An 8,487-nucleotide genomic window follows, 5' to 3' on the forward strand; every position below is an offset into this window, starting at 1 on the left:
CCCATTCATCTAGAGGAGTAAAACTTAAACCCTCTGCAGCTGGGCAGACTTGGGCTGTTGTTTGCCTGATGGTAAAATAGGGATCTCTTCACACAAGGTGCTTCAGCTCTGCTCAGGGTGCTGCCACAAAGCTCTCAGAGCTGCTCCTTGCTGGGGAGGTGGCAGGTTCCCTCCTTAGCTAACGTTTTGGACATGTAAAAAGAAAAGAAAGATGGAATTGCTGCTCCATTAGTCTCTGACCTGGAGTTGGGCAAGGTGAATGTAGATGCTGGAAACTAGAAGTGAATTGATGCACCGGAGGGGAATAGGCAGGTAGGGGAGAGTCTTCCTTGTCGAGCGTGCACACAGCAGCAGAAGAAACAAATAGCAAAGATATTTGATGCAGGCTGTGTTGGCTTTCAAAGAGGCTGTAAATACAGTTTCCCTCCTCCCTTTTTCTTTCCTTTTCTCTTTCCTTTCTTCAACTCCATAGCTCTTTGTGGGGGGAAAGTAATCACCTGCCTTGCTGTGCCAGAGGAAGTTTAGATTGGATATTAGGAACAATTCCTTTCCCAAAGGGTGCTCAGGCATTGGAACAGGCTGCCCAGGGCAGTGCTGGAGTCACCGTCCCTGAAAGTGTTCACAAACCACGTAGATGAGGCCCTCGGTGACATGGGTTAGTGGTGGCCTTGGCAGTGCTGGGGAACAGTTGGACTTGATGATTTTAAAGGTCTTTTCCAACCCGGTTGTTCTGTGATGCTGTTTGCAGCAGTGAAAACTTGTGAGCACGTGGCTCTGTCCCAGAGGTGCACCCAAGTGCCTGGCCTGCGTGTAGGGAAGGGACACTTGTGTGTCCAGACTCCTTTGCAGACAGGAGTGCTCCCCAGGGCTTGTGCTGAGCCACCCGAGAGGCCCGTTTACAACTGCTCTGAGCCTCTCTGCTTTTGCCACTGGGGAGTAAGTGGTGCCTTGCCTTGTCGGCAAGTGAGAGCTGCCAGAGGCTTGTTCAGGAATGATTCCTCTGATTTGTCACTCCTTTGCTTCATTTGCAAATCTCATCATCAGTAACATCTCTCACTGGCTGCTCTTATTCTTCATGGCAGAGCGGAATGTGCACCAGTGGTGGTTTTTCCTCCAGGCAGTCAGCTGGCAAAGGGAAAGTGCTTGTTTCATTTGCAAATGGCTTTGTGTGCATCAGTGAGGGGTGTCGGTAGGAAGCATGATTCCCTGCCACGGGATGTTGTGGATACCTGCGATGAGAAAGGTCAGGGATGGGGAAAACGTGTTGGAACAGCCAGCCCAGCTCCCCCAACACAAACAATTCCCGGCTTTTGTCCTAGACAAATGCAGGTGCTTTGCAAGCTTTCCCTCTAGCTTTCCCTGCCTATCTCTGATCTGTAGCTGTTACTCCCATGGATAGGCTGTGGATGGAAACGTGACTGCCGGCACGAGCAAGATAGGGAGGAATACCAATACAAAGTGCCCCTGGCTTCCCAGTCCCTGTCTGCACAGCCTTTCCTGGGAGCAGGTTCAGCTCTGTGCCATGTTTGCAATCCCCAGGGCCCATCTCTTTGGCTTGGAGATCATGCATTGGGTTAAATCGATGCCTTTCCTGCTGTGCTGAGTGAGTGAGAGGAGGTTGCTTTGAACGTGTTGCTTCTTGAACTGCTCCAGCTGCACAGAGACAAGGGTTTAGTTTTTCTCAGATGAGCTCTTTATGTTCTCCCCCCCTCCCTGCGTCTTCGCTATGGCATTGGACTGTGAATAATGCACACTTCTCCAGACCCTTGGGTTTGTGTTTCTAGCCCATGGGCTTTTCTGTTGCCAATCTCCCCTCCCCACTCTTTGCTCAGGCTCTTGCCTCTTTCACCCTGCTGTGAAGCAGGAATCCGTGAAGCACATCCAGACATGTCCTTCTGCAGGGCTCGCCTGTGGCCGCAGGGGTCCCTCTGGCCACGAGGCTGAACTCAGCAGGGATAATCCTCACAAGAGACCAAAGCTCTTCCCATATCAGCAAAAGCACACGGGAGCCACAGGGGCTTGCAAGGGGACGTGGTGGGCAGGGTCCTGATGTGTTGCCTGCCTTGGGTCTCATCTGACTGCGGCGATGTCCCTCCTGTGCTGCTGTGCTTTTGCTGATAAAACTCCTCAGACGTGATTCAGGCTCAGTCCATCTCTTTCTCACAGCACAAACTCAACCAGGTCGCCCTTGGGGTCTTTCAGGGTCCCCTTTCTTTCTTATGTCATGAGGATTGCTGTTTGTTTGACCAGTGGGTAAGACAACCTAGACAGCCGGCTTGCAAATAAGCATCAACAGCCTCTGCTTTTGCAGATTGCCCTCTGAGCCCTGTCGAAAGAGGTCTTAAAAGCAGAGAAATGGTACGTTGCTCCCCCAGCCATTGTATTCAATGCAGTAATGCCTATGCAATTCCTGTCTCCCTTGGAGACACGTATGATGTGTGTGCATGTAAGCTAGTGTATGTATACAGTACATATGCATATGGTCTATATATTGTATATACGCACATCCCAGTACATATACACACAGTACAAAAAAAGATTAAAATCACATGCTTATATATCTATAAATAAAGTCCTATATATTTATATATTTCTATGTTTTCGATAGATATAAAGATATAATATAGAGATAGACTCAACCACCCTTGTGTAAGGCTGGCCCTGTGTTCTGGCACAAGGCACGTAACACTGAAGACTTTGGACTTTGGGATAGTTTTAGCCATACACTGAGGCCTACGTTTAGGTGTATAGCACTCTACGGAGAGGGGCTTTGCTGTGGTTAGGGCAAGGGGTGTCCTTGCTGGCATGTTAGCCAAGTGCTAAATAAGGTTTGTGTAATAGGGGAATGTCTTGGTGGGGGGAAATTGCTCGAGTGTCCTTGTCTTCTCCCGAGTGGGCCTCTGGCAGAGGTCCTGTGTGTTCACGCTTGCACAGATACATATCCTGCCTTCATATGCACTTTTCTCTCTCTGCACGGACACGGTTGGCAACTGGTGCCATGAGAATGGGGCTTTCTGCTGTTGTGCCCAGTGTTCCTTGGGGAGACCCGGTGCTGGCAGGCTGAGTGGGAGCATGGCTTCACTCATGGGCATCAATCAGTGACACAGCCATGGCACTGGGATAAAGGCAGCAGGAAAGCAAAGGCATTCCTGAGTAGAGGGAGGGCCGCTGCTGCGCGGTCGGAGGTGGCAGGGATGTGTTTGGAGCTGGAGTAGCACGGATAAGAAGGGACCGCGAGCTCAGAGCAGTAAGGATGGGAGTGTACAAGCCCCATGGTGCAGCTCTGTTGGGCCAGGCTGGCCGCTGCTCTGCTGCAGGAGCTGCTCCACTCTGTCAGGCTTCATGGATGCTCCTCATCAGTGAGCATCCTGCCTGGATGGGGGACCGGGTGGCTTTTTTGAAGGAAAGGGAAGGATGTGATTGAGCAGAAGATGTGGTCAGTGGCATGTGTGGCCTTTGGGCTCCAACACATGGCGTGCTGACCTTGCCAGGCTAAAGCACTGAAGGGTGCACCCCGCTTGCCCTACCTGGTCTTGCGTGACAGGCGTTTCTGTGCTGGGACTGGGGATGGATCCAGGCACTGGATCAGCATTCCCTTAGTGCCCATGCCTGCGGGATGGACAGCAGCCTCATCCTTCCATCCTTCCCTTCACACAGCCACTGTTAGGACACTGTCCCTGCTGCAGGGTGCAGTCCTTGGCTGGTGCTTGAGACAACCCAAGAGGTGCCTCTGACCGGGCTGGCATCACCATGCTGCTTCCTCACAAGCATTGAAGGGGAGGCATGGAGGTTTGGCTTTGCAGGTCCACCCAACCACTGCACTCCTCTCCAATGGTTTTAATTGCTGGAAGGAGGATGGGTTGTAATTCCACCTTGCCGAATGGAACAACTCATTACACTGGTATCGCATTGAGCTGTGCAAGCTCCCCCCAAGCCCTACCACACACCTCAGTGCCCTCTCTCCGGCCTCTCTCCTCCACACAACTGGTAATCCACCTCACCGCAACCCGCCTGCCGGCAGCTCCCCATCCCGGCCATGCAGCGCCGATGGGGAGCCCCCCGGCTCCTCATGAACCTCAGCGATGGTTTTCCTCGCTCCCAGCCCTCTCCTTCGGATGCCACTGACACTCATGGAGGCTCAGCCCGGCGGGGGGCTCCCCTTGCACTGCACCTCATGTCGAATAAGCTCGCTGGGCCTTGTGAGGGAACCATGTCTCATATGCTGTAATGTCCCGAATGCTATAGGAGGGCTACGGAGTTTTCTGCCAGTCAATGGCATCCTCATAAACTCACCCGACTGTTGGCAAAAAAGGCATTTTCTACTTCCAGAAAACAGGAGGTTTTGTCTCGAACCTCTCCATATCCACATCCAAGCACAGCCCTGCTGAACTGTTTCAAACGATCTCTCACCCACCCACCACACACACACACACATGAAATGAGAGAAAAATATCTAGACGTCTATTATTACATATGTATTAATATGTTAATATCACTCTTTTGGAGAACATTAAAATGTTATTACTTTACAGACTATGCTTTATAGTACCTGTGTGAAAGGACCTAGGACACTGGATACGAATAGAGCTATGTTGATATATCATAGTATGTACACGAGAACCTTCCTTTTGTCATATTATCCTTGTAATGTAAAATGTTTGTTAATAAAAAAACATTTAAATTTATCACGTTGAGTTGCTCATTCTTTACACTGTGCTTGGAGGTTAATGTTTTCCCAGAGCAAGGGTTATGGGTAGGGATGTGGAGTGGGTGCCCTTGCCCTTTCTAGCTGGGTGCAGTGGTGGTATCATTGGCTTTGCTGTGGTGGGCTGTGCTTGTAACATACATTGACATTTGAAGGATGGAGAGTCTTCTCCTGAGCTCTACATGCTCCAAAGCCTGGGGAAGTTGGACTTTTTCTACCCTTAAAAGAAAGGGCTGGTTTAACTTTGGATTCTTATTTTTGACATGAAAGTTTTGGTTGAGGCTGGGTTCATGATGGATTAACTAAAGGTGTGACATTTAAAATAGTTCAATGAAATAAGAGTCATCTTATACGTGGAGGTTCTTGTATCTCCTAAATCTGCATGAGTGTCAGAGGCAACCTCTTATGTTGAAGTGTCCATGGTTTAGCACTGGGCTGTGAGTTGTGTTTCCTGACCAAACACTGAAAAGCTGAGGACATCATTGGCTCCTTTTGGGCTCAGTTTGGGTTTGCAGGGCAGTGCAGGCAGGGAGGACATTGCAAAGGGTCCCAGCTGCAGATAGAGAGGAACATAGGCAGGAAAACAATTGCTTACTCAGCTCTAAATGTGTCTTGGGGGGGACCAGGAAACACAGGAGCAGGCTGTGCAGCCGACTGCATGGATCCTGTATATGCACTGTGTACTGCAAGTGCTGATGCTGATGGTATTGCTGAGCTTCAGTACATAGAGGTGAAAGCTCTCGTAAACAGGACTGGCTCTTTAATTTAACTGGGTCTGGAAGGATCTCAGTTAATCCAGTTGATCCTGGGCATGGATACCCGGGAATGGATGGATACCAGCAGATAAGCCAGTGTTACATGAAGTGGGCAAGCAGTTTAGCCCTCTAGCAAACGTTTAATGCATAAAAAGGGGTTTGCTCCCCCTTTTAGGCTTTACTGTCATATGCATGCTCATAGTCTTGGACTTTAACCTGATGCCCAGCTGTAGCCACTGGTTGCAAGGTGCCAGTGCTATGCAGCTTGCTGGTCCTCCCAAAGGAAAGCAAATTTGGGTGGAAATTCTGGCCTTGATGGAGATTTGTGTTTAGACGGCTCTGGTCCTGGGGAAAGTGTGTGTGTGGATGCATCAGACCCTGCAGGTGATGGGCTGTGTAGAAGCTTCGATTTCAGAGTGCATTCCCCCCAGTTTTAACCACGGACAGTAGCCCCAGGGGCTGGAAGCGAGAGGCTATTCCCAGACTCAAGTGAAAAGAACCCAAATTCAGTGATCCAATACAAAAAGTTGCTTTTAGTGACTTCCTCAAAGTCATCGAGCAGTCCAAGTATTACAAACAACTTGCCATTATCTGGCAGCTTTAACTGAAGTGGTTTAAAATTCCTGAGCAGTGAGCAAAATCTTGGCGCTTGTCAGGACTCCAATTGATGGGCTCCAGGTTTGCTGGGCTGGTGAAAACCTCATCTCTGGGGTTTTGCCTTTGCTAGTCAATCGGCAGCACACAAAGCAGGGCAATGCTTCACTTTGAGCAGCTCAGCCATGTGTGAGGAGTCAGGGCAGTGTGTGAAATGCATTGCTGAAGTGGTTTGTGCTGTGGACACTTGGCCAACTGGGTTGGCAGCGACCAGCTTCCTTGCTGATAACTTCAAATCAAGGACTTAATGCAAGATCTCTTCAAGCAAAGTGCATGATCTGAGCTGGTGGCAGGAATGGAAGCTTGCACAAAGGTATCAGATGTAGGGCTAAAAGTGTCCTTCATTCTTAGGACCACCGATTCTCATGTCAATATGAGTGAAAAGGAAATTGAAACACTCCTCTGTGATGGTTGTCATAGCACTAAAGCCTGGTGTGCTCCTCCTCAGCTCTGCTGGTGTCCTGGACGTGGTCCTTGGAGATGGCTGTTGATCAGCAGCTGGCACTTACAACTTGATTTAGCAAAATAACCCCAATGTGTTCCTGGAAAACAGGACTTGTGGTGTGATGCTGAGGGCTTGCAGGTATAGCAGAGGGGTTTGCAGTGCTTCCTGGGGCTGTCTTCCCTGTCTGCCTCTCCTGAGGAAGGAGGGCAACATGGACAGCCAAGCACATCAGTCACACCAGTGGATTTAAGCCCTTGAGGTGTTCAAATCAGAGGGCTGGGGCAGGCTCTGCGGTGACACAGAGCAGCGGGCACAGGGGACCAGAGGCTGCTTCTTGCAGAGCTGTTCCACATGGATGGAGCCACAGCTCATTTACAAGGGGCTCTAAAAATATCTGCAGGATAATCAAAGGCTCCTGCAGAACAGCATATGCGCCAGCTAGGCTTCTGAGCTCTCTGAAGTGCCCCATTTGATGCTGTTTTGATCCAAGGGGAAAACAAGCGTGCTGTCTGCGCTGCTGCAGCTGCCCCACTTATGTGGAGACTGATGGTCCCTCCAGAGGCACACAGGGGTGGGAGAGCAGTGCGGAGGTGCTGGGGGTGGGATGGAAATGGGGAACCATGTGTGGCACAGGGTTTGCAGAGCTGTCTCACCTCATGATGCTCGGGAGAGCTGCCCTGGAAAACTGGGTAGGTTTCAGGTCTGAGCTGTCTTCTCCGAGGCATCTTGGAGCCCCTTCTTCGCTGGGTTTATTCCCACTATATCTGAAGCGGGCCTACAAAGATGCTGGAGGGGGACTCTTCATCAGGGACTGTAGTGATAGGCAAGGGGGAATGGCTTCAAACTGAAACAGGGAAGATTTAGGTTAGGTTTAAGGAAGAAATTCTTTACAGTGAGGGTGGTGAGGTGCTGGCACAGGGTGCCCAGAGAAGCTGTGGCTGCCCCATCCCTGGCAGTGTTCAAGGCCAGGTTGGACACAGGGGCTTGGAGCAACCTGCTCTAGCGGAAGATGTCCCTGCCCGTGGCAGGGGTTGGAACTGGATGATCTTAAGGTCCTTTCCAATCCAAACCATTCTATGATTCTATGATTCCACATTCAGCAGGCACTAAGAGAACTGGAGGAACTGGCTGCAAATCTCCATGGCCAGCACTGGTAATGACTGCACACAGCTGTTGGATTAGGTGCCACTCTCCTGGCAGACAGAGGATTATGGGCCAGTCCCATCTTAATTTTTAAATACCATGGGGAGGAAAAAGGCTTCTATTAAAACCAAATTGACAATGAGCAACAGCTTTAAGAGAAGAATGGTTCCACGGCAGCTATTGCTGCTTCTCAATGCGCTGTGCTGGGAATTACTGAGTAACCCTGCACTAATCCCCACTGTGGGAAGGATTGTCCCTGGCAAATGCACTCGCTGTGCAGCAAAAACACAGTTCCTTTGCCCCCATCTCTACGGCAAATGCTTCAGTAGTGTCAGCCTCACTGTGCAGCAGACAGGCTGTTGGCAACCCTCCTTGAGAGGGCTCTGGCAGTCTCGCTTTGTTGTTTCTCCTTGTCTTTAATGCCAACTGTAATGGGTAATAGAGTGCCCCCAAACTGTCAGTAAGGTAAATGCTTCCCACTCCTGCCCCAAAATCTGTTTTCTTTTTTATGTGCAGTTTTTGATCTCTATGTCTCGTTAGGAATCATCTCGTTTCAGTGATCGTATTAGGTCAGCTAAGTAGGTGTTCTTCCTTACTGATGCACAGTTACTGGAAAGTACTGAGTGGCAAAAAGACTGAATCCAAATTCATTTAGTTTTGTTTCAGAGATGGATCCACTACCTGGGAGGAACCTGATTCCCAGATTCTATTCCCTAACCTCCTCACAGCCACAGGAAAGCCTTTCCAACATTGTTTAGTTGCCACCTTCTGAAAAAGCCAATAGA

This window comes from Strigops habroptila, chromosome 4, assembly GCF_004027225.2.
Source record: "Strigops habroptila isolate Jane chromosome 4, bStrHab1.2.pri, whole genome shotgun sequence".
Taxonomy (NCBI): domain Eukaryota; kingdom Metazoa; phylum Chordata; class Aves; order Psittaciformes; family Psittacidae; genus Strigops; species Strigops habroptila.